This window comes from Phocoena phocoena, chromosome 7, assembly GCF_963924675.1.
Source record: "Phocoena phocoena chromosome 7, mPhoPho1.1, whole genome shotgun sequence".
Lineage (NCBI taxonomy): Eukaryota > Metazoa > Chordata > Mammalia > Artiodactyla > Phocoenidae > Phocoena > Phocoena phocoena.
Window position 1 is genome coordinate 35,051,138 of NC_089225.1, and position 24,905 is coordinate 35,076,042.

Consider the following 24,905-nt stretch of genomic DNA (forward strand, 5'->3'; position numbering starts at 1 on the left):
TCGAACATATTCCTAGAAAGCCATCGGCCATTATTGATTTGATCACTGAAATCCATCGTTACAGGTGGGCATTTGCAGTTTTGACATGTGCTGTCTGTTCAGAGAACATTCTTAATATTATTTAATAGGAGCTGTACATTTTTTTGGAACCTTAGAGGAATGCATCTCATTTTCTACAGAAGAAATAAAACTTCGGAAACTCCAGAGAACAGCTGGATGGAAGAATGTGCGAATCCCCTTATTCAGAAACCTCTGTGTTTTCTTCTCTGCCCAGATGCAGTATTTACTCCATTGAGTCTGTATCAAATCTTATTCTCACTAGACCCAAGCAGATCATTAGGGTAGGGAAGCTGACCCAGGAATGTAGAAGCTGGCTATGTATACTTTCCTTCATGAAAAGGACAACTTTCCTAACTTTGAGCAACCCTCTTAAGGCTTCTGTTTTTTTGTCTGAGTGGTTGGTAGAGATCCTCATTCGTGACTTTAGTTAGTATAAGAATGCAAATGTGGAGACTACTTTGCACCCAGAAATAGACACTAGTATGATTTTTCTCTATATTTTAGAATCCAAAGAGCACTTATTCAAAGCAGCAGCACTGTGTTTAACCAAGGTTCAGGGACTTTCCTTTTCCCCAGATCACGGAAGCAATACAAAAGGATTCCTTTTCATTGCACCAGACTTCCCCGGATTGCATCAAATCCAAAAATACCCACTGTGTGTCTACCCCCTGGATTGCATAATGCCAGGAAGCATCACCAACATAATGTGAATAATGCCCTTGGAGTTTGCAATACGGTGGTCCTGATGCCCACTACGTGCAAGGAATTGGGATAGGTCCTATGGAAATGAATATGGCACAGTCCTTGACCTCAAATCATTTAGGGTCTAACTAGGAAGACATGCCATATGTACATATAAAATAAAACAATAATCTAAGAGCTAAATTACAATATGTGAGAATATAATGTGTATCAGTAGACACTGCGGTGGAGGTTCATTGCCGAATGTTTGCATAAACAATAAGTGTTATGCACTCAGATGAAGAGCATGGGCTCAAATTAAATATTGTACCTGGGGGACAATGAGAGCAGTCCTCACGTCGGAGACAATGTAACTGTTTCCTATGTGAGCAAACCATGCCCTGGCCACTTGGGCACGCCCGTGGAACACATTGGTGTCACACTTCACTTTTACTATGCTGATCCATTTTCATTTCAGCTCTGCTGCTTATTCTGTAATTGTTTTCTTTTTATTCACTTGGTCTTTGAAAGCCTGATGTTAGACTCCGAGCTTCAATATTCTGCATTTCCAATTCTGTTAGTTTTCTCTGCAGCCAAATGTGCTTACATTCTTGTTCACCCAGTATTAATAAAAAGGATGTTTGCACAGCAGGGAAGCGTATTCTCATTTATCTCTGACCAGAACTGTGAAGAATGGAATGGCCTGATGACCATTATCTTAACCCTATGTGACTGCAAATATTTCGAAGTAGTGGGGGAGACAGTTGGACCACGAAACCCACATTAAAGTTTGCTTCTCTCAGCTATAGACTCTGGATTAAGTCCCCAGTCACATTTCTTACAAAGGACTTTTTTTTGCTATAAATAAGTATAAGATTATTTTCTGTTCAACAAAATAGTCACCTAGCTTGAAAGACCTCAAAACTCATGAGTTTAGAGTTCTCAGCGGGAATTGCTTGGCATATCATTCTCTGAAATTCCTCCCACCCTATTAAAGAGAAACATTAAAGGTCATGACAGTGTTCCTCTGTTGGGATGTCCTAGCCATCCTGTGGAAGGAAGTCAAAGCCATGGAAAGCTGTTTCTGTTATTTCAAGAGTGACAGCATTTTTCTATTCACTTTGCTGCAAACAAGATTTAAACTTAAATGAAAGAAAAAGGATGTATGTATCGGTCTACCCCTCAAAGAGAATGTAAGCAATTCTAAGACTTTACACTGATAAGAAACTCTTTGATAGTAGTGTAAGAAGCAATCACACACACGCCACTGAAGACTAGTAAATATTTCTAAGCAAACTATAATCAACAAAGCACAATCACAAAGAATCTTTAAGTAAATGCTGTCTCTGATGACTATATCCTCACTTACGGAAAAACTCTCCAGTATTTTTGGATAGGCACATGAGATGAGCTAATACCTGGCAAAGACCAGATTCTTTCTGTACAATTCCCCCTAAATTAATGGGTTGAGCGTGAATGAATCTAACAACTCACGCTTCTTGGATGTCCACTATTTATTCAACATAGAAGGAGGAAAAAAAGAAAGAAAGAGAGAGAACCTCTGTTCATTGTCTGATATCCATGAGAGACAATGAAGCAATTCGTAAAAAGTCTACATTGAACCCTGATAATAAAAGTGCTGAGTAAAGGAAAAGCTGAAGCAGTGTGAACCGGGGGCTATTTGGCAAAGCAGAAATGGAGTGGGAAAGGTCAGAAAATGGCAACATTAGAGGGCAGGCGTTCACTGAGGAAATGTAGCTTCTTGAGCAGAGCTTTGAAGCATGGTACTAGAGAGGTACCATCGAGGATTTGACTCAAAGTGTCAGAACAGTTGTCTCTCTGGATCCTTTCCAACCAGGAACACGGCTGAAACACCAGATTCTCATCAAGTTTCTCCTTGGCTGTTGGAGGGGTTACCATCGTGGAACAGGAGCGAGGTGGAGTCTCCTGGTCTCACACGTCCCATAAAGGATCTTGACTCTCCTCCCCTCTGCCCGGGGACCCTAGGCTCCTTTCCTCTTGACTCTGGGTTGATGGATGTCACTCTTGTAGGAGGGTTGCACACGCCCCTAAGCCTCCTAAACTTGAATGATACTGTGGCCATTCCACAGTTTCCTGCTCTGAAGACAAATCTAGAGAGAGGTGTTGTAATCCTGGTTAAAATGGTTGAAGTACTAAATCACGGCGAGGGATTGAAGTCAAAAGGAGAGAAGTGACTCACAGAAGAGAAGAAAACCAGCAGACCATGGTTATCTCTGCCACACTGACGTTCCGAGTCCTGTGATCTCTGCTCAGCCAGTCCATGCTGTTGTCTCACTGGATGCTCCGCAGAGAACAGAACCAAGAAATGTGAAATTTGTTCTTAAAATGTCCTGATGTGATTACAAATAAAATTTCAAATACATTTTATTAAACAAATTTATCCTTTGTTTCATTTTATTAAAAATTAAGCATTTTATTTCATTAAAGATTTTTATTAAAATTTTTATTTTATTAAAATAAGATCTTTAGTCATCTAGACAGCAGCGAAGAGAGTAGATCCTTAATTGTCGGGCCAGTATGGGGATGATTCAAGTGCTTAAAATTCAAGGCAGGTCACGGCAACTACCAGGCATTGTCCTGTCTCTCCTCCCCGTTTCTTGGCTCCTAGTTTATGAGGTGAGGCAAGAAATGACCTCTTTCTACATTCTAGGAAGGATTAGAGATTTGGTTGGCTACTCAGCTCAATTAGCTAAATGCCGTGTCTCCAGCATGTGATGTAGGAATGAGGAAGCTCAGGCTTTGTTGGCTCCTGTAATTCCCTCCAGGCTGCCAGGAGAGCCCTGCCCTGCCCTGGACTCCTGATCTGAAAGACGGGAGGTAAGCGTGTCCTGATTCCAGGAGGAAAGCCGGGCTGTGGGGCAGCACAATGTCAAGACCACGTTCGCCTGGTTTACCCAATGCCGGAGGGAAAAGCTGGTGCCCCCACTGCTTTAGGGAAGGAAGTGTGTTCATCTACTGAGAAGGAGAAGAAAAACCTTACCGGAAAGATCCAAAAAAATAACTTCAGAAAAAAAGTGAAAGTAACTGCAGGGCCCACACTATTTAAATACGGAATGCCTCAATGACTGGTAGAATCTGAGCATCTTCAGGCCAACCTTAACAGCTGTTTTTCTCTGAAGATTAAGATTTGATGATGGCAGTTGTGTCTTGGTTTCTTGATTTGCTCAAGTACAAAAGAAACTGCACACGTGCTTTGAATTCATGTTACTAATGAATAATGATATGTCTAAACAACAAAAAGTGCTATTAAAATACTTGGGAACCTTCAAAAACAATGGCCATTGGAGGGACCCCTGAACTTCAGTGAACTGCATCATGAAGAGTCAAGTGTCGTGGACGAAGGGTCGCCCTTAGGAAAGGACACCACGCACAAATTTAACTGCACTCGCTGTGTATATCACACTCAGATTTGACCGACCTTGAGCAAATTACAGCTCTTTACATATGTGCCCACAGGAGCATGGAGGTGATAACCCTAGGAGAACGGGAACTCCTACAATGACCTCTAATTGCAGACATCAAACAAACTGAAACCAATTCCTTCTCTCTCATTTATTGGAATTCCTGGGGCTTACAAAGGCCCACAAAACACTTCCTCCCACAACTATAGCCAATATACTAGTAAATGCACATCACTTACAATGATAAACAATGTTTATAAGTATGTCAATCAAATTATAAAATGAAATACTAACAGCGCTCCATTTGTTAACTGTCATTTTATCATCAAAGCTACAAAATACAGTCACGGTCCTCAGGTGGCAGCTTGAAGCTGGAAGGTGTCAGGGAGGCCTCAGAAGGTCATCCCTGGCCTGGCGTGAACTGGTTTCCTGGGCTTGGACTTACGGTATTGGCAGCACGCGGTTCCTCTGTCACTCACACCTGCTGAGGGGTGCGCTCTGCCAAAGCAAGGTCCCCGCCCCGGTCTACTGAGAGACAGCCCGTCACCTCTGCCACATCCTGTCTCTCCCCCTCGGGGATTCTGCGCAAGGACTCAGAGACCACTGACAGCATCTACGATTCAGAGTGTCTAGAATGTCCAATTCTAGGGCCTTCCAGAACTGTCTTTCTCTTTTCTGACCGGACTGGGAACTCTATTGAAATCATTTCTACCTTCCACTCATACTTTCTAGACAGCGTGCTGACTCTCAAATATGGATTTAGGATTCAGGGGAAGAGAGAGTAGTAGAGTCCTGGTTTATGTCACAATTAAAATTGTCCAGGAGGAGATAATTACCGCTAGATGTATTTGGCCTACAGGCTTACCCAGTATTTTAAATGTGAATTAGTTATCTGTGTTTTAAAAAGTGAGAGGATGTCCCATAAAAGTCTATGTATGGTTTTTCTTGAAAATGTTGACTATTTGGCAACACCGGGCCTGCCTTCCCACGTGGTGCCAGTCGGCTGGAATAGCTTTGAGTCTTTGCATGGGGCATGCGTTCTCCAGGTCACCACGTCTCTGCTCTGCCCCAGTCTGAGTATAACGCTAAGGCTGAGTGATTGGAGCTATGGAGCGCCTTCGCCTGAACCATCTTCCTTCATCTGCATTATCTGCCTGGCTTCTACAGAAATTTGGGCTGTGATCCCTGCTCTAAGCCATGCTGTCTCCTTTGGATATCACTTACCACTTCCCCTGCTGCCCACGAGAGCTGACCTGGAAATTCTAGTGCAGTCTTGGTGCATGTGCTCCAGGACTGTACTAGACTGTACTACAACACCTCCCAGTTTGTCAGCCAGAAGGGGCACAATCTTGGGATTACCTTGGTAGTCCTGTATCTTTTCGTTTCTTAAAATACCCATGAGGAAGTCCTGAGAGGTATACAAGCCATTACTTCCTCATGAAAAATCTACCTTTGGGTAGCTAGTAAATTTGGCAGCAGCTTCAAATTAATGTCTATGTAGCCAAAGACAATGACCAACTGTGAGAAAACTAAAACTCTTGAGCATAAATAGGGGCTCCATAATTCCTCCAGATAAAAAAGGTTGCCCTAAGTTTCATAATTAATTTAAAGCATATATGGCAGAGTTACTCTGACAAATGTAGTTTCTGAAGTACAGTAGGAGAGTAAGACATGGCCAGCAGGGCTGATTCCTTTAATAAGGAGTAAGTGCGTGAATGCCCAGAGATGGAAAAGGCCACCAGGGAAGTACAATGGATAGAGCTGCCATTTCAGCCGGACCGGCGAGCAGGTTCTGAACATATAGAAAGCGAAGGGAGGAGTTTTCTGTATTGAAGTAACAATCTGAAAAATGCACAGAAGCGGGGAAATGTGGGCAGTGTACTTAGAAAGAGAACAGTTCAGTTTGCCTGGAGTGTAGCTGAGGTTCTCATCCTCATGAATTCTCAACTATTTAAAGCTGAAGATTCCAGGGTCCACCTCCAGAAACCTGTCTTTTAATCATCATTACAAATGGTTTTTTTTGCAAAGGGATCACAGTCCCTACTTAGAGAAGAACTTGTATTGTGTGTTTAGTGGGTAGATGCGGGAGAGAGGCAGGGTCCAGGTTCCAGACAGCCTTGGCTTCAGGCCACGGAATTTATAATTTTTCTGTGGTCAACAAAGAGCTACTTTTCCTGGCAGTTTAATATTTGATATTGGGATAAGGGAGAAGGATGCCTTAAAGATGATACCCAAGTTTGGATCCTAGGGGGCACCATTAACAGAAGCAGGAAGCACAAGAGAGATTGGGGATGGTCCTTGGTTCACTTTCTGCCTTTAGGTGTGCTTAGCCTCTGCTTCCTCTGATTGCTTCTAGCAACACTTGCAGTGGAGGAATAGATACTCTCGAGCACTGGTTCCAAGCCGTTTGGTCTTAGGCTGGTCACACAAATCCTCCAGGAGTCAGTTTCTTGTCTGTGAGATGGGGAAGACAATATGGTATCTTTCCTGATCTGCTGAGGATCTAAATTGGGTAATGCATCTGCAAGGCCTTTAGAGGACTGTTCATATGTAAGAAATTCTTTTCCTGGGAGAAAAGCCAATGTTTTAAAGTTCCTGGCATGGCTAAATGAATGCTAGTACAACTATGGCATGGCTTACATGTGTTTGCTGAGTCTGCAATGGTAATGCTCATTATAAAATGCTAAGAGGAAAAAAAATAAACTGGACATAAAATTGAGTCTATCGAGTGATTATACTTTTAAAATCACCATATTATATGTGGGAAATATAGCTATATTTCAAGAGTTGTTTGCTCTAGTGGTGCGATTGTATTCCCTTTTTTTCCCCTTGATTTTTCTCCCTGTACTTTCAAAATTCTCTTCATGAGCATGTATTGCCTTTGTCATCAGAAAAAAGAAACTTTTTTTCAGTCCCAGGGCCCTAAAGCTATTCTAAAATCAGTGAAGTTGGGGAAGAGGATGCTCTTATGGCCTTTCTTCAGAGACCCCATTCTTCTTTTATTTTGATGTTTCCTTCTTGAACACAGACCCATTTTCTTGACTGTGTGTGTGTAGTCTAGACAGAGTCCTCAGGGGAAAAAAAAAAAGAAATGCCAAAAGGCATGCCTTGAGTTCGTGAAGTCTAAGTCAATATATCTTGATTAGAACCATGAATCCCTCCAATACTTACAGTGGATTTGCTTCCAAATGTTTGCCTTCTTAATGGATTGTAAATAAATCGGGAGGGACCTAGCACTGGAGCCTAATAAACACAGAGGATGCCAATGTCTGGAGAAAGGAAAAGAAGGGAATTTGTAGGGACAGGCTAATGTTGTTCCCATAGAGGGCATCATCTTTTTTCGAATTTCTCTGACTTTTTTGTGGGGGATGGGAAGAGGGAGATAGCAGGGTACCTGCCAGGAGGCTTGCCCTGTGTTGTGCCCTGGGCTTCCAGAGAAACAAGAGCTGGTGCCTCCACGCTGTTTAACATGCTCCTCCCAGCTTGAAGCCAGAGCAAGATCAAACTGCATACAAAGCTAGGACTTATTAATGTCAGTATGGCAGACTTTTAAGGCCTGGGAATTAGCAAGTTGAGAAGAGAGAGGTCTGCGTCTTCATTATGTGAGTTACTGAAATTACTGAATGAAGGGCAGAGACCAACAGGGCCATAAAGTCCATAAAGTGCAGGTAATGAGTGTTTCAGAAGATGTCCCTAAGGTGGCAGTCACAACCATCCCAACTGGATTTCCAATTTACTGATCGTTTATTCAGAATATTCATTCAGGTCAATGTTATAAGAGACAAAATGATCCTCTCATGTTTAGTCCTACCTCTTTTTGTTCAGAAGAATGTGAGAGAGTTCGGGAAGCAGGGTTGGATAGCAAAGAGAAAATGTATCAATACAGGAGGGCAATAGCAGTCCATATTATGCTAATAGGTTTTCAACATAAATTGCAGAAGTGAATTTTCAGACAATTACCAAGAGAAAAAAAAATGTATAAAAATGTGTCCCATCATGCTTTCATGCCAACTCCACATTTTTTCACCTGAATTTATTGCAGGAAGGCAAATGAAAATATGTATGAATATGATCTAGAAGCAACACAAAATATTTGAATGTTTGTTGAATTAGGCACTAGCTTTTTTTTTCTGGTCTTCACAAGAATGCTTTTACAGAAAATAAAGCATTTAATTTTATTTCAAAGGCCATTTATTTTCCTGTCTGTCATCTGGAATGTTTGAGGTCTTAATTTGGGTATTTGTGTGTGTTTGCTTATTTTTGCTTTTGTTTTTATTTTTGGATGTGGAAGATAGGGTGGGTTGACTCAAAATGATAACTATTTTAGTTATAGGCATAGGACTAATATAATTATTTCTCTAGAAGCTTTTTTTTAGTGATTATTCCTAGCTGTCAGAAGAATAAGCCTATTCTTATTCTTAAAACAGAAATAAATCTATACTTATAATCTCTTGCTGGTTTGAGCTATCTTTAATTTGGAAATATTAGCATTACCATTTAAAAATACTTTCTACTTATTTCATTTTCAATAGTCTCTTATTTATGAAAACATTATATTGTTCTCTTTAGGCATAACGTCAGAATTTTATCATCAAATACTGGCACCCAGGAACACAATAAAGACAAAGTGGAATGCCATGTTTTTTTCTTATATTAGGTTCATACTGAATGTCTTTGGGTTTTACAAGTATATATGTATGGCTGGCATAGCTAATAAAAAATATACAGGTCTATACTTTAAAAGTTCAATACCATGCCAAACATTAAAATAACAATCTTTTGAGATGGTCATTGATTCTGTAAGAATTATGAACCCTCTCTTCCATAGAACTCTGTTCATATTAAGTGTAATTTCATCCCTCAAACAGAGCTAGTTGGTGACAATGGTAGGGAAACATTGATTCCTCATGAAGTACTGAATCCTGTCGTCAGTAACCCAAAAAATCCAGAAGGGCAAAATGCAGTGCTACTGGGTTGTTTTTCCTTAAGTCGATAAGGTTAAGATGTGGAAGATGAGAAGAGGGATCATCTTTAAAAGAAAGACAAAAATTCAGCATAAACCCCAAATTAGATACCAAAAAATTATTTTTTACTGAATTTTTAACTGAAAACCTCATTAGATACCTTTTTGAACTCTAATGAAATAAGAAAAGTTCATAGGAACATGCTATCACAGATATCAGAGCAAAAAGTTCATAGGAACACGCTATCACAGATATCAGAGCAAATCAGCCATCTTTCCCAACACCACTGTTTTTAAAAAACTTGTCTCTCTCAAGGAAACAAGGGACAAAAAAACCCCAAGGGACACTAAAAGCTAAAACCAAAACATTTTCAACCATAATCACTCACCTGGTAATTGATAAATGATAATTGGAATGGCCAGGCGGGGCTTTTTCCCTCTTGATGTGACAAGTTTTATCCCTTTTATATCACTTGTCTGTCATTTTCAGGGAAGGGAAAGGAAAAGAGAGGAAGTGAAAAATTAGGCAAAACTCAATCCTGAAGGGACTTCAGAGACGCAGTGGGCCCAGCAGGGATGACTTTTTATAAAAGCCTCTCAGGGCTTCCCTGGTGGCGCAGTGGATGAGAGTCCACCTGCCGATGTAGGGGACGCGGGTTCGTGCCCCCGTCCGCGAGGATCCCACATGCCGCTGAGCGGCTGGGCCCGTGAGCCATGGCCGCTGGGCCTGCGCATCCGGAGCCTGCGCTCCGCAACGGGAGAGGCCACAACAGTGAGAGGCCCGCGTACGGCCAAAAAAAAAAAAGCCTCTCAGAGTTACTTCTAACAGTAAGCCTGCTGCTGCATGCCCCCCTCCAAGGACTGCTCCTCCTCTTCCTCAGGAGATGGTTGAGTCAAATATACTCTATGTACTTTTTTTTTTTAAAGGAATATTTGACACTTCTCCAGGTGGAAGAAGTATTGTGCTAATGGTTCCGTTTTATATTATTTATTTTTTCATTTTATTGCGCCTCTCTTTATTGTGCTTTGCAGATACTGCGATTTGTACAAATTGAAAGTTTGTGGTAACCCTGCATTGAACAAGTCAATGGGCACCATTTTTCCAAGAGCATTTACTCACTTTGTGTCTTTGTGTTACATTTTGGTAATTCTCACAATATTTCAAACTTTTCAATATTATTATATTTTATGGTAATCTGTGTTGAGTGATCTTTTTAACCATTTTTTAATTGCAGTATAGTTAATTTACTTTGTGTTAGTTTCAGGTATACAGCAAACTGATTCAGTTATACATATATATATTATATATATATTCTTTTTTCAGATTCTTTTCCACTATAGATTATTGCAAGATACTGAATATAGTTCCCTGTGCTATACAGTAGGTCCTTATCTATTTTATATATAGTAGTGTGTATATGTTAATCTCAAACTCCTAATTTATCTCCCTTCCCCCCACTATCCCCTTTGGTCACCATAAGCTTGTTTTGTATGACTTTGAGTCAATTTCTGTTTTGTAAATAAGTTCCTTTGTATCATTTTTTTAGATTCCACATATAAGTGACAACATATAATGTTTGTGTTTCTGTGTATGACTTCACTTAATATGACAATCTCTAGTTCCATCCATGTTGCTGCAAATGGCATTATTTCATTTTATTTTATGGCTGAGTAATATTGAAATATATATATATATATATATATATATATATATATATATATATATATATTACATCTTCTTTATCCATTCGTTTGCTGATGGACATTTAGGTTTCTTCCATGTCTTGGCTATTGTAAATAGTGCTGCTATGAACATTGAGGTGCATGTACTTCTTGGAATTTGAGCTTTCTCCAGCTATACACCCAGGAGTGGGATTGCAGGATCATATGGTAACTCTATTCTTAGTTTTTTAAGGAACCTCCATTCTGTTCTCCATAGTGGCTGCACCAACTTACATTCTCACCAACAGTGTAGGAGGTTTCCTTTCTCACCACACCCTCTCCAGCATTTAATGTTTGTAGACTTTTTAAAGATGGCCATTCTGACTGGTTTGAGGTGATACTTCATTTTGATTTTCATTTCTCTAATTAGTGATATTGAGTACCTTTTCATGTGCCTGTTGGCCGTCTGTATGTCTTCTTTGGAGAAATGTCTATTTAGGTCTTCTGCCCATTTTTGGATAGGGTTGTTTGTTTTTTTGATATATATATATAGCTTATATATAAGCTATATGAGATATTTGTGTATTTTAAGGAGGCTAGAATATACAATGGAGAAAAGACAGTCTCTTCAATAAGTGGTGCTGGGAAAACTGGACAGCTACATGCAAAAGAATGATGTTAGAACATTCTCTAACACCATATATAAAAATAAACTCAAAAAGGTTTAAAGACCTAAATGTAAGACTGGATACTGTAAAACTCCCAGAGGAAAACATAGGCAGAACACTCTTTGACATAAATCACAGCAATATTTTTTGGATTCATCTCCTAGAGTAATGGAAATAAAACCAAAAATAAACAAATGGGGCCTAATTAAACTGAAAAGCTTTTGGAAAGCACAGCAAAGGAAACCATAAACAAAATGAAAAGACAACCTATGGACTGGGAGGAAATATTTGTAAATGATGCTATTGACAAGGGATTAATTTCCAAAACAGTTCACATTTTAAATATTGAATTTCTGCAAAACAGTGATGTATCTAATAATACACTTTTAAGCAAATGAATAAAGTTTCTTTTTTAGATGAAACATGAGCTACAAATCATTGCTATGGATGCAGATTATAGAATCTTTATTTCTAGGAAGTATTATTATATGCTTTTAACTATTCTGCAGTGACATTAACCACATGCCTTTGGATTTGAAACCAAAACCATTTTCTCACCAACATAGATGTATGGCAAATACAATGAAATAACCTTGATTTCACCCTCTGAAAGGAAGTAACGAGACTCACACCTTCTTTTTGCTTTGAGGTTTGACTGTTAAGCGGATGAAGGACATCAGTGTTTATTTTCACCTGTTTTTCTGCAGCATCCTGTTATGACATCACTGTCCTATCTATGGTGTGAAGGATAAAGAAGGTCATAGACTAGAAATGAACCTGACCTGAGAACAGATTTGCAATGATGTGAAAATATGAGTCACTATGACTCATTTGCTTCCTGACCTAAACAATTGTCTGGCTCTCCATATTTAATAGAGTTACCTGAACTCGATTCTCTGTTCATTTGTGTGACTTCATGGATTTCACCTTTCCTTTGCCAAGCATCAGCCAGAACATTTTACCGAAACATTAAGATGGATTCAAACCCTAGATATTTAAGACCACATAGATGAAAAATCTCTTTCGACTCTCTAATGTTATAGCTAAATTTTATGTTTTAATTGCAAAATGTTAAATTCTTTGGAATCCAGAAGATATTTATCATTGAACGAGGAAAACATATAGAAGAATTATTTGGGTAACTCAGTCTCACCATAGCCAAAGAGTCTGAGAAAGGGGGTTTCAAAATGAAACCGTAGGGGCTTCCCTGGTGGTGCAGTGGTTGAGAGTCCGCCTGCCGATGCAGGGGACATGGGTTCGTGCCCCGGTCCGGGAAGATCCCACATGCCGCGGAGCGGCTGGGCCCGTGAGCCATGACCGCTGAGCCTGCGCGTCAGGAGCCTGTGCTCCGCAATGGGAGAGGCCACAGCAGTGACAGGCCCATGTACCGCAGCAAAAAAAAAAAAAAAAATGAAACTGAAACCTTATTTTTACTTTCTTGGTTTACCCTCTTTCTGCTCCCTGGGCTCATCTCTTCTTTGGACCAGTAAATGGTAGACTGTGGGAGCTCAGAGATGCTCTCTTCTAACACATTTCCACTTTCTGGGTCACTGCAGCCCAGAAAGGTGAAATGCCTTGTTTCAAGCTGCATTCAGGTCTGAGACCTCATTTGGCTTTATCACAGAATCCTGAACAGAGTTCAGTGAGCTCAGGGTAGCTTTGGCTTTGGGAGACCAGGGAATGTACCATTAGCAAATGGGAAAAAGCTTTCTGAATCAGAGAAAAAGCATTTCTACAGCCAATTAGACAAATCACCCTAAAGGGGAAACACATTTCTCCATTAAAGCCTGCCAGCATACAATATTTCCCAATTAGTTCAAAGAGCACAGTCACAGATGTGGGCCAAAATATGCTACCTCCTTCAGAAGTTCTCATATCGATGGTTAGGATCTCTTTAATTTTATGAATGAGTTTCACATTGTGTGGGGGGTATTTTTTTCCTTTAAAAAGGAGAGACTTATAACTGGAGAAATTTGAACACAAATACACCCACTGAAAACGCACTGATAGCATAGCAGATGTTTCACACCAGAGTCTTAAGATGGGCAAAATAATAAATACAAGTCCAAACTGTTGGTGTTCCAGTTTGTAATACCTTGGACCGAAATCCCACCCAAAAAGCTAAATAAAATATCCTTTCTTCTGTGAATATGGTTACCATATTTAGGAAATAAAAATACAGGACACCCAGTTAAATTTGAATTTCAGATAAATAAAGAATCATCTTTTAGTATAAGTATGTTCCATGTAATTTGGGGGACATTTAAATTATTCTTAGTTTATTGGAAATTCAAATTTAACTTGACATTCTGTATTTTACCCGGCAAGCCTATCTATGAGAGAATCAGGCTCCCTAGTTCAGAATGTATAAAGATATTCATAAAAAATAAACACAGGCACATACAAACTGCACTTCACACTTCTGAACGTTCCCAGGTGTGGGACTTGCTAACAGAGGACTGGTCACTGGGAGAACTGTGACCAGCCAAGATGTGGATTCCATCTAGAAATCCCAGAGGCTTGCACCTTGAGATAATCTGTGAGAGGAAAGACATCAAAGGGAAATGTGTTAGAGCAACGGTAGAAAAAATATTTTCTTGTCCACCTTTTTGCAAGTTCTTCTCTGCTGCCAAGTGGCCAGCTGGTACCTTTTTCTTTTTCTTTGGCCCAGGTCCATTTACAAGATCTACGTCATCAGGCAGGCACCCTCGGAGTTTGCCACAGTACATGTTGCAAATTAATTCCATGTGTTACAGAAGGGAGGGCTTCGTATTCTCATAAGACTTGTAGACTCCTGGAATGTTAGAGCTGAAAAAGCTCTACTGTTTATAAAATCATCTAATTTCTTTATATCACAGATGAGGTGGAGACTTGAGCCCAGGAATCCTAAATCACTTGTCTGAGGCCTCACAGCAGGAGCCGGGACCAGTACCCCGAGTGATGACTTCAGGCTTAGGTCACCGTTTCATATCTCACCATAATCAGGTATTGTAATTGGGATTGACCATGTGTGACTGTGAATGAATGACAGTCCACTTGATTAATATTTCTAGCACTAAAGGCCCTCTCATCCTCTTGATCATTTTACTATATACCAATGGTACATAATGGCAGTGGTGGCTGCTACTACTGATGTAGTAAAGCCTAGTGGGTAGCGCATGGCCTTTGGACTCATGCAGACCTACTCAACTTCTGGCTGATCCCTTACTAGTAGTGAGGACTCGGGTAGGTTAGGAAAGCTCCCAACCTCTCAGAACATCTCTTTATTCATCTGTGGTACCCACCTCAAGGGACTGTAGTGAGGATGACATAACATATGCAAATGGAGTTCTTAGCACAGGGCCAGGCACATGGTGAGCCCCTGATCCCTGATGAACATTGCCCACTGTTCTAAATCATGAATATAGAGGTAGGTCCTGTTTTCAAGCTCATATTCCAGCTAAATACAACACACATAGGCATCTCTACTTGGAAAGAAATGTTATAAAGTATTTCCTCTTAGATCGAGGCACAACATTTCACGAAATAAACGGATGATTTAGGCTAATTATCCAGCAAAGCCAAGGAAACAACCCCATCCTTATTGTTCAGAACTCAAGTTAAACCTGCAGAGCAGGCTCTACCAGTGTTTCGAGGAGTCCGGCCACATATTTCACATCTTCTCTTTCCCTCTAACTTCTCTGAAATATTCACATGTGGTGGGGCTGACTTTATTTGGACTATTTTAACAACTGTGTCCAATTACATCACTGGCTCATTTAAAGATGATTGAATATAGGAAAAGCAAAATTACAAAGTCAGCAGAATTTCTTTGTGGCAGTATCTCACCTGTCTTTCTCCAATCGTCTTTCACTTCTTCAGACCCTAAACATCCAGTCCCTTTTGGTAACTCTGATTCCTAAGAGCCCCAGCCCTGTCACCCTCATACACTCTGACAGAGCACTGGGGCCAAAATGACCTTTCCCTACACTATCCCCCTGCATGCCCACTAAATTTCCCATTTACTAAGTTGAGGGATCACGTAAAGCATTTTTTTTTCCTTTTTTTTTTTTTTGCGGTACGCGGGCCTCTCACTGCTGTGGCCTCTCCTGTTGTGGAGCACAGGCTCCGGACGCGCAGGCTCAGCGGCCATGGCTCACAGGCCCAGCTGCTCCGCAGCATGTGGGATCCTCCCGAACCAGGGCACGAACCCGTGTCCCCTGCCTTGGCAGGCGGACTCTCAACCACTGCACCACCAGGGAAGCCCCACGTAAAGCATTTTGAAGAAAGAAAATTGAGCTATTTCAGTCCAAAGTGTTCCCAATTATTAGTCCAGTTAACTCAGCCAGATTTTTCACACTTTTAATGAAGCAGCTTTCAGCACAAAATGCAGTGGATTTGTCTGAGTTGAGATCTACTCTGAGGTAGGAATGGCTGAGTGAGAGAATTTTAAGTCATGTGACCCAAGGAGAGACACCCAAATGTCCCCACATTCTCCAGGCTTCAGGGATCACTCAGCTATTTAATACCAACTGACATGGAATGTGCCCTGTTCTCTACAGCCCTGGGATGTCAGCTTTCTTTGCATTGCATTTCTGCACCTCCTAAGGAACGGTGACATGTTGGACAAATCCCGTCCTGTAGTGATTTGTCAGTTTTTGCTCTAATCTGCTGCTCTGAACATCTTTGCCGGATTCCTCTTTCCACATTACAACCCTGCTCCAGGCTGCTGCCATTCTGCCTTATATGGCTAGGCACTACAGTATATATTGACTCAATATCCGCCCTGAGTTTTCCAAAGCACAATAAGCACCAGGTTAGGTATTTACAAAATTTACTAAGGCTTGACACTATCAGATGTGAATTGCAGTGCAAAAGAAAATAAGATTAAAAATCACTACTTAAAGACTCCAACCTCATACTCTTTCCAAAAATATTTCCTACCAGCTCTCTTTTAAGCCTCCCCACCCCATCCTATCCTTTGTATTGAGCTTCCCTGTGTTCCAGGATTTGGATCATCTACTGATTCTATAGGAATTATAGAGATGAACCAGTGAGATGTCTGCAAAAATCTTTCCCCAGTTGGTGCCAGACCCTATGGAATAAGATGGGCTGAGGGGTCAAAGGACATAGGAGTCAACCAGGAGAGAAACTGACTTTTGCCAGCTGAATTCTTCTCCAGAGATGTTCTAGGAAGACATTCCTTAGAATGATACTTGGCTCAGGAAGATAGGAGATCTCCTAGGATCCATTTCTGAAATGCATCCAATTGAGAAAAAAACAACAACCTCTTTCTCAGGTTTAACTTCTCCTCAGAGGGGCTGTCTATACCAGCCTCTGTTTCCTCTCATTTCTCCCCTTTTTCATTATTCTCAGAGACAAGTACACATTCATTGATTTATTCGTTCATTCAACAATTATTTACCAAGTACTTATTGCATGTCAGGTGCATTGTTAGTTGTTAGGGAGGAAGGAATGAAGTAGCATCCTTGGTCCTTCCCTAATGGAGCCTCAGTTAGCAGAAAAGTTAGGCAATATATAACTAGAAGCAACTCTTCAATATATAAATTGCAAACTGCTGTAAAGGAAAAGGCTCTCTGAGAGTAGTTGGAGGGTTGCCCTTTAGATAGGGGACAGGAAAAAACCTTATGACCAGGAGGTATTTAATCTGAGAAAGAAGGATAAGAAAGAACCAGCTGGGCTTCCCTGGTGGTGCAGTGGTAGAGAGTCCGCCTGCCGATGCAGGGGACACGGGTTCGTGCCCTGGTCCGGGAAGATCCCACATGCCGCGGAGCGGCTGGGCCCGTGAGCCATGGCCGCTGAGCCTGCGCGTCCGGAGCCTGTGCTCCGCAACGGGAGAGGCCACAACAGTGAGAGGCCCACCTACCGCAAAAAAAAAGAAAAAAAGAAAGAAAGAACCAGACATGTGAAGAGAGTGTATAGGGGTGGGTGTGAGTATGGAGTGGGAGTGAGGAAGAAAGAAGAGGAAAAACATTTATACCAATGGAACAGCCTGTGTAAAAGGCCTTAAGGGCTTTTAAAGAAACGGTGGAGGTTGAGGGGTAGATTTGGGGGTGGGGAAGGGAACCTAGGACGCCTGGGTTACAGTGAAGCAGAGGTTGGAAGAGTTACAAGGGACCACTTTTAAGGGCATTCATTGTAAGCCTCAGTAATGAGTTTCCGTTTTATTTTAAATATAAAGGGAAGATCGTGAAGAAGGGGAGTGCAATGACCACGGTTATGGTTTCTTAAAGATCACTCTGTAGAGATAAGGAATTGGCAAAAGTGGAAGTGTGGAGATAAGTTATTGGAGTCGTCCAGGTTATTGGTGATCATGGTGAGAACAGTGGAGATGGAGAAAAGGGAAAAGAGTCAAGAAAAATTATGGAGGAAGAATCGTCATGACTTGATGAACATTTAGATATAGAGCAGAAGGAATCAGTGACTCCCAGAGGGTCACAAAGGAGCCTTCTGGTATCTTGAAAATGACCACCAGTGTGTTCATAAGTCGAGATTTCTTGAACTGTATGCTTCAAACACATGCATACATTTTATGCTCTTTATGATCAGTAGACTATACTTGAATACAAATGTTTACATAAGGTTTCTGGCTTGGCAGCTGTGGGGATAGCAGCATCCTTTTCTCAGCTGGGGATGCCCAGAGTAGGACAGGTTTCAGTGGGAGTTGGGGGAGGAATCAAGAGAGCCCTTGGGGGTTGTGGACCTGAGACCCCTGAGAGTCGCCCATGTGGACACAGCACATGGGCAGCTGTATTTGTGCTTCTAGAACTTAGAAGGGAGACCTGGACTAAAAATTATGGACTCTTCTCATTTTCAGAATTTTACTGCTACATTCTGAGGAAAGTCAGATAGGAAATAATAAACACACCTTCTGAAAAAAAAATTGTAGAAAGTTAAACATGTTCATAAAATATTACGAAGTTTTTTACAAGACCGTTTCTGGTTTCTATTGAAATTCCAAAGGTCTGATGGTAACCAGAAGCCCTATAGGGTTTTCACTTTATGTAACATCTCTGAAATTCTGGCAGCAGAGAAAATACACATACGGATGATTTTTTTAAATTATGATTGGCCTAGGTTTTATTATTCTTCAAAACCTTTCACAAAACCACAGTGCAACTGTTTGTATATATATGATTTTGAAGTGGTTGTTAATATACAGGCCAGACATCATGACACTGAGGCTTTCCAAAATTTTGGGAAAAAATAATCAGGAAGAAACATTCAAAGTAAGCATTTTTAAAGACCTAAAGGAAATGGTAAATCACCATGTCTACTTTGTTAGTTGAATACATGCTAGTTATCAATCACTGGCAGCGTATCTGCCATATCTCCTAAATTCACACCTCCTTCTTCTGAGCTTGGAGTTGTAACATCGGCAATTGAAGTTATCCAGATAATAAAAAATGTTTAAATCACCGTATGAATGAATCAGCCAGGCATTACCCCTGAAATTAACAAAATTATTATTATTTTGATTATATATTACTCTGCATCACTGATCCTTTCAAGATGAGTGGATTTTAGATGATACAAGGAAAACAAATATAAAAGTAGAGATGTACTTTTGTGTTTACACACACACAAACAACTTTTACTACTGACATGCAAATGCAACCATTATGGGCTGATGTTTACTATAAAGAGTAGTTAAGAAATATAAACCCTGCTAGGAATTTGCTCCATGAAGAAATATGTTTAGTAAGAGATCTGTCACCCACTGAACAGAGTACACTTCAAATCCACAGGTTATTACAATTATTTCAGAATGGCAAACTGCATGAGAGTCAAACACATTTAAGCTGCCTTCACCTCAATCATGGTGCGAGCCATGTGGTGAGTTCTGTGGGGCTGGGAGAATCATTTTCTGGCCCATCATCATCCAGTTTACACCAAGTCACTGGAGATAAAAAAACATTTTGAAACTCTTACATTCCAATAAATTATACAAATTATCTGTCAAAAGCAAGTTTGAGAGATTGGTTCAAGATGGCAGAATAGAGGACGTGTGCTCACTCCCTCTTGCGAGAGCACCGGAATCACAACTAACTGCTGAACAATCATCGGCAGGAAGACACTGAAACTCACCAAAAAAGATACTCCACATCCAAAGACAAAGGAGAAGCCACAGTGAGACGGTAGTAGGGGCACAATCACAGTAAAATCAAATCCCATAACTGATGGGTGGGTGACTCACAAGCTGGAAAGCAGTTATACCACAGAAGTCCACCGACTGGAATGAAGGTTCTGAGCCTCACATCAGGCTTCCTAACCTGGGGGTCTGGCAATGGGAGGAGGAATTCCTAGCAAACCAGACTTTGAAGGGTAGTGGGATATGACTGCAGGACTTCGACAGGACTGGGGGAAACAGAGACTCCACTCTTGGAGGGCACACACAAAGTAGTGTGCACATCAGGACCCAGGGGAAGGAGCAGTGACCCCATAGGAGACTGAACCAGACCTACCTGCTAGTGTAGAGGGTCTCCTGCAGAGGCAGGGGGTGGCTGTGTCTCACCATGAGGACAAGGACACTGGCAGCAGAAGTTCTGGGAAGTACTACTTGATGTGAGCCCTACCAGAGTCCGCCATTAGCCCCACCAAAGAGCCTGTAGTCTCCAGTGCTGGGTCGTCTCAGGCCAAACAACCAACAGGGAGGGAACCCAGCCCCACCCATCAGCAGCCAAATGGATTAAAGTTTTACTGAGCCCTGCCCACCAGAGCAACACCCAGCTCTACCCACCACCAATCCCTTCCATAAGGAAGCTTGCATAAGCCTCTTAGATAGCCTCATTCACCAGAGGGCAGACAGGGAAAACAAGAAGAACTACAATCCTGCAGTCTGTGGAACAGAAACCACATTCACAGAAAGACAGACAAAATGAAAAGGCAGAGGACTTTGTACCAAATGAAGGAAAAAGATAAAACCCAGAAAGACAACTAAATGAAGTGGGGATAGGCAACCTTCCAGAAAAAGAATTCAGAATAATGATAGTGAAGATGATCCAGGACCTCGGAAAAAGAATGGAGGCAAAGATCGAGAAGATGCAAGAAATGTTTAACAAAGACCTAGAAGCATTAAAGAACAAACCCTAGAAGAATTAAAGAACAAACAAACAGAGATGAACAGTACAATAACTGAAGTGAAAACTACACTAGAAGGAGTCAATAGCAGAATAACTGAGGCAGAAGAACGGATAAGTGACCTGGAAGACAGAATGGTGGAATTCACTGCTGCGGTACAGAATAAAGAAAAAAAAATGAAAAGAAATGAAGACAGCCTAAGAGACCTCTGGGACCAACATTCGCATTATAGGGGTCTCAGAAGGAGAAAGGACCTGAGAAAATATTTGAAGAGATTAGAGTCGAAAATTTCCCTAACATGGGAAAGGAAATAGCCACCCAAGTCCAGGAAGCGCAGAGAGTCCAAGGCAGGATAAACCCAAGGAGAAACATGCCAAGACATATAGTAATCAAATTGACAAAAATTAAAGACAAATAAAAATTATTGAAAGCAGCAAGGGAAAAATGACAACATACAAGGGAACTCCCATAACGTTAACAGCTGATTTCTCAGCAGAAACTCTACAAGCCAGAAGGGAGTGGCAGGATATATTTCAAGTGATGAAAGGGAAGAACCTACAGCCAAGATTACTCTACCTGGCAAGGATCTCATTCAAATGAGATGGGGAAATCAAAAGCTTTACAGAAACGAAAAGCTAAGAGAATTCAGCACCACCAAACCAGCTCTACAACAAATGCTAAAGGAACTTCTCTAAGTGGGAAACACAAGAGAAGAAAAGACCTACAAAACAAACCCATAACAATTAAGAAAATGGTAATAGGAACATACATATCGATAGTTACCTTAAACGTGAATGGATTAAATGCTCTAACCAAAAGACACAGGCTCGCTGAATGGATACAAACACAAGACCCATATATATGCTGTCTACAAGAGACCCACTTCAGACCTAGGGACACATACAGACTGAAAGTGAGGGGATGGAAAAAGATATTCCATGCAAATGGAAATCAAAAGAGAGCCGGAGTAGCAATACTCATATCAGATAAAATAGACTTTAAAATAAAGAATGTTACAAGAGACAAGGAAGGACACTACATAATGATCAAGGGATCAATCCAAGAAGAAGTTATAACAATTATAAATATATATGCACCCAACATAGGAGCACCTCAATACATAAGGCAACTGCTAACAGCTCTAAAAGAGGAAATCGACAGTAACACAATTATAATGAGGGACTATAACACCTCACTTACACCAATGGACAGATCATCCAGACAGAAAATGAATAAGGAAACACAAGCTTTAAGTGACAAAATAGACCGGATAGATTTAATTGATATTTATAGGACATTCCATCCAAAACCAGCAGATTACACTTTCTTCTCAAGTGCACATGGAACATTCTCCATGACAGATCACATCTTAGGTCATAAGTCAAGCCTTGGTAAATTTAAGAAAACAGAGATCATATCAGGCATCTTTTCCAACCACAATGCTATGAGATTAGAAATCAATTACAGGGGGGAAAAATGTAAAAAACACAAACACATGGAGACTAAACAATATGTTACTAAATAACCAAGAGATCACTGAAGAAATCAAAGAGGAAATGAAAAAATACCTAGAGACAAATGACAAGGAAAACAGGAAGATCCAAAACCTATGGGATGCAGCAAAAGCAGTTTTAAGAGGGAAGTTTATAGCAATACAAGCCTACCTCAAGAAACAAGAAAAATCTCAAGTAAACAATCTAAACTTACACCTAAAGGAACTATAGAAAGAACAAACAAAACCCAAAGTTAGTGAAGGAAAGAAATCATAAAGATCAGAACAGAAATAAATGAAATAGAAACAAACAAAACAATAGCAAAGATCAGTAAAACTAAAAGCTAGTTCTTTGAGAAGATAAACAAAATTGATAAACCATTAGCCTGACTCATCAAGAAAAAGGGGGAGAGGACTCAAATCAATAAAATTAGAAATGAAAAAGGAGAAGTTACAATGGACACCGCAGAAATACAAAGCATCATAAGAGACGCCTACAAGCAACTCTATGCCAATAAAATGGACAAATTCTCGGAAAGGTAGAACCTTCCAAGACTGAATCAGGAAGAAATAGAAAATATGAATAGGCCAATCCAAGCAATGAAATTGAAACTGTGATTAAAAATCTTCCAACAAACAAAAGCCCAGGACCAGATGGCTTCACAGGCAAATTCTATCAAATATTTAGAGAAGAGCTAACACCCATCCGTCTCAAACTTTTCCAAAAAATTGCAGAGGAAGGAACACTCCCAAACTCATTCTACAAGGCCACCATCACCCTGATACCAAAACCAGACAAAGATACTACAAAAAAAGAAAATTACAGATCAATATCACTGATGAATATAGATGCAAAAATCCTCAACAAAATACTAGCAAACAGAATCCAACAACACATTAAAAGGATCATATACCATGATCAAGTGGGATTTATCCTAGGGATGCAAGGAGTCTTCAATGTATGAAAATCAATCAATGTGATACACCATATTAACAAATTGAAGAATAAGAACCATACGATCATCTCAATAGATGCAGAAAAAACTTCTGACAAAATTCAACACCCAGTTATGATAAAAACTCTCCAGAAAATGGGCATAGAGGGAACGTACCTCAACATAATAAAGGCTCTATATGGCAAACCCACAGCAAACATCATTCTCAATGGTGAAGAACTGAAGGCATTTCCTGTAAGATCAGGAACATGACAAGGATATCCACTCTCGCCACTATTTTTCAACATAGTTATGGAAGTCCTAGCCACAGCAATCAGAGAAGAAAAAGAAATAAAAGGAATACAAATTGGAAAAGAAGAAGTAAAACCGTCACTGTTTGCAGATGACATGATACTATACATAGAGAATCCTAAAGATGCCACCAGAAAACTACTAGAGCTAATTAATGAATTTGGTAAAGTTTCAGGATACAAAATTCATGCACAGAAATCACTTGAATTCCTATACACTAACAACGAAAGATCAGAAAGAGAAATTAAGGAAACAATCCCATTCCCCACTGCAACAAAAAGAATAAAATACCTAGGAATAAACCTACCTAAGGAGGTAAAAGACCTGAACTCAGAAAAGTATAAGACACATATGAAAGAAATCAAAGATGACACACACAGATGGAGAGATATACCATGTTCTTGGAATGGAAGAATCAATATTGTGAAAATGACTCTACTACCCAAAGCAATCTACAGATTCAATGCAATCCCTATCAAATTACCAGTGGCATTTTTTACAGAACTAGAACAAAAAATCTTAAAATTTGTATGGAGACACATAAGACCCCGAATAGCCAAAGCAGTCTTGAGAACGAAAAATGGAGCTGGAGGAATCAGGCTCCCTGACTTCAGACTATACTACAAAGCTACAGTAATAAAGACAGTATGGTACTGGCACAAAAACAGAAAGATAGATCAATGGAACAGGATAGAAATCCCAGAGATAAACCCATGCACATATGGACACCTTATCTTTGATAAGGAGGCAAGAATATACAGTGGAGAAAAGACAGACTCTTCAATAAGTGGTGCTGGGAAAACTGGACAGCTACACAGAAAAGAATGAAATTAGAACACTTCCTAACACCATACACAAAAATAAACTCAAAATGGATTAAAGACCTAAATATAAGGCCAGACACTATCAAGCTCTTAGAGGAAAACATAGGCCGAACACTCTATGACATAAATCACAGCAAGATCCTTTTTGACCCACCTCCTAGAGAAATGGAAATAAAACCAAAAATAAACAAATGGGACCTAATGAAACTTCAAAGCTTTTGCACAGCAAAGGAAACCATAAACCAGACGAAAAGACAACCCTTAGAATGGGAGAAAATATCTGCAAATGAGTCAACTGACAAAGGATTAATCTCCAAAATATATAAACAGCTCATGCAGCTCAATATTAAAAAAACAAGCAACCCAATCCAAAATGAGCAGAAGACCTAAACAGACATTTCTCCAAAGAAGACATACAGATGGCCATGAAGCACATGCAAAGCTGCTCAACATCACTAATTATTAGAGAAATGCAAGTCAAAACTGCAATGAGGTATCACCTCACAGCAGTTAGGATGGGCATCATCAGAAAATCTACAAATAACAAATGCTGGCGAGAGTGTGGAGAAAAGGGAACCCTCTTGCACTGTTGGTGGGAATGTAAATTGATACAGCCACTATGGAGAACAGTATGGAGGTTCCTTAAAAAACTAAAAATAGAACTACCATATGACCCAGAAATCCCACTCCTGGGCATATACCCAGAGAAAACCATGATTCAAAAAGACACATGCGGGCTTCCCTGGTGGCGCAGTGGTTGGGAGTCCGCCTGCCGATGCGGGGG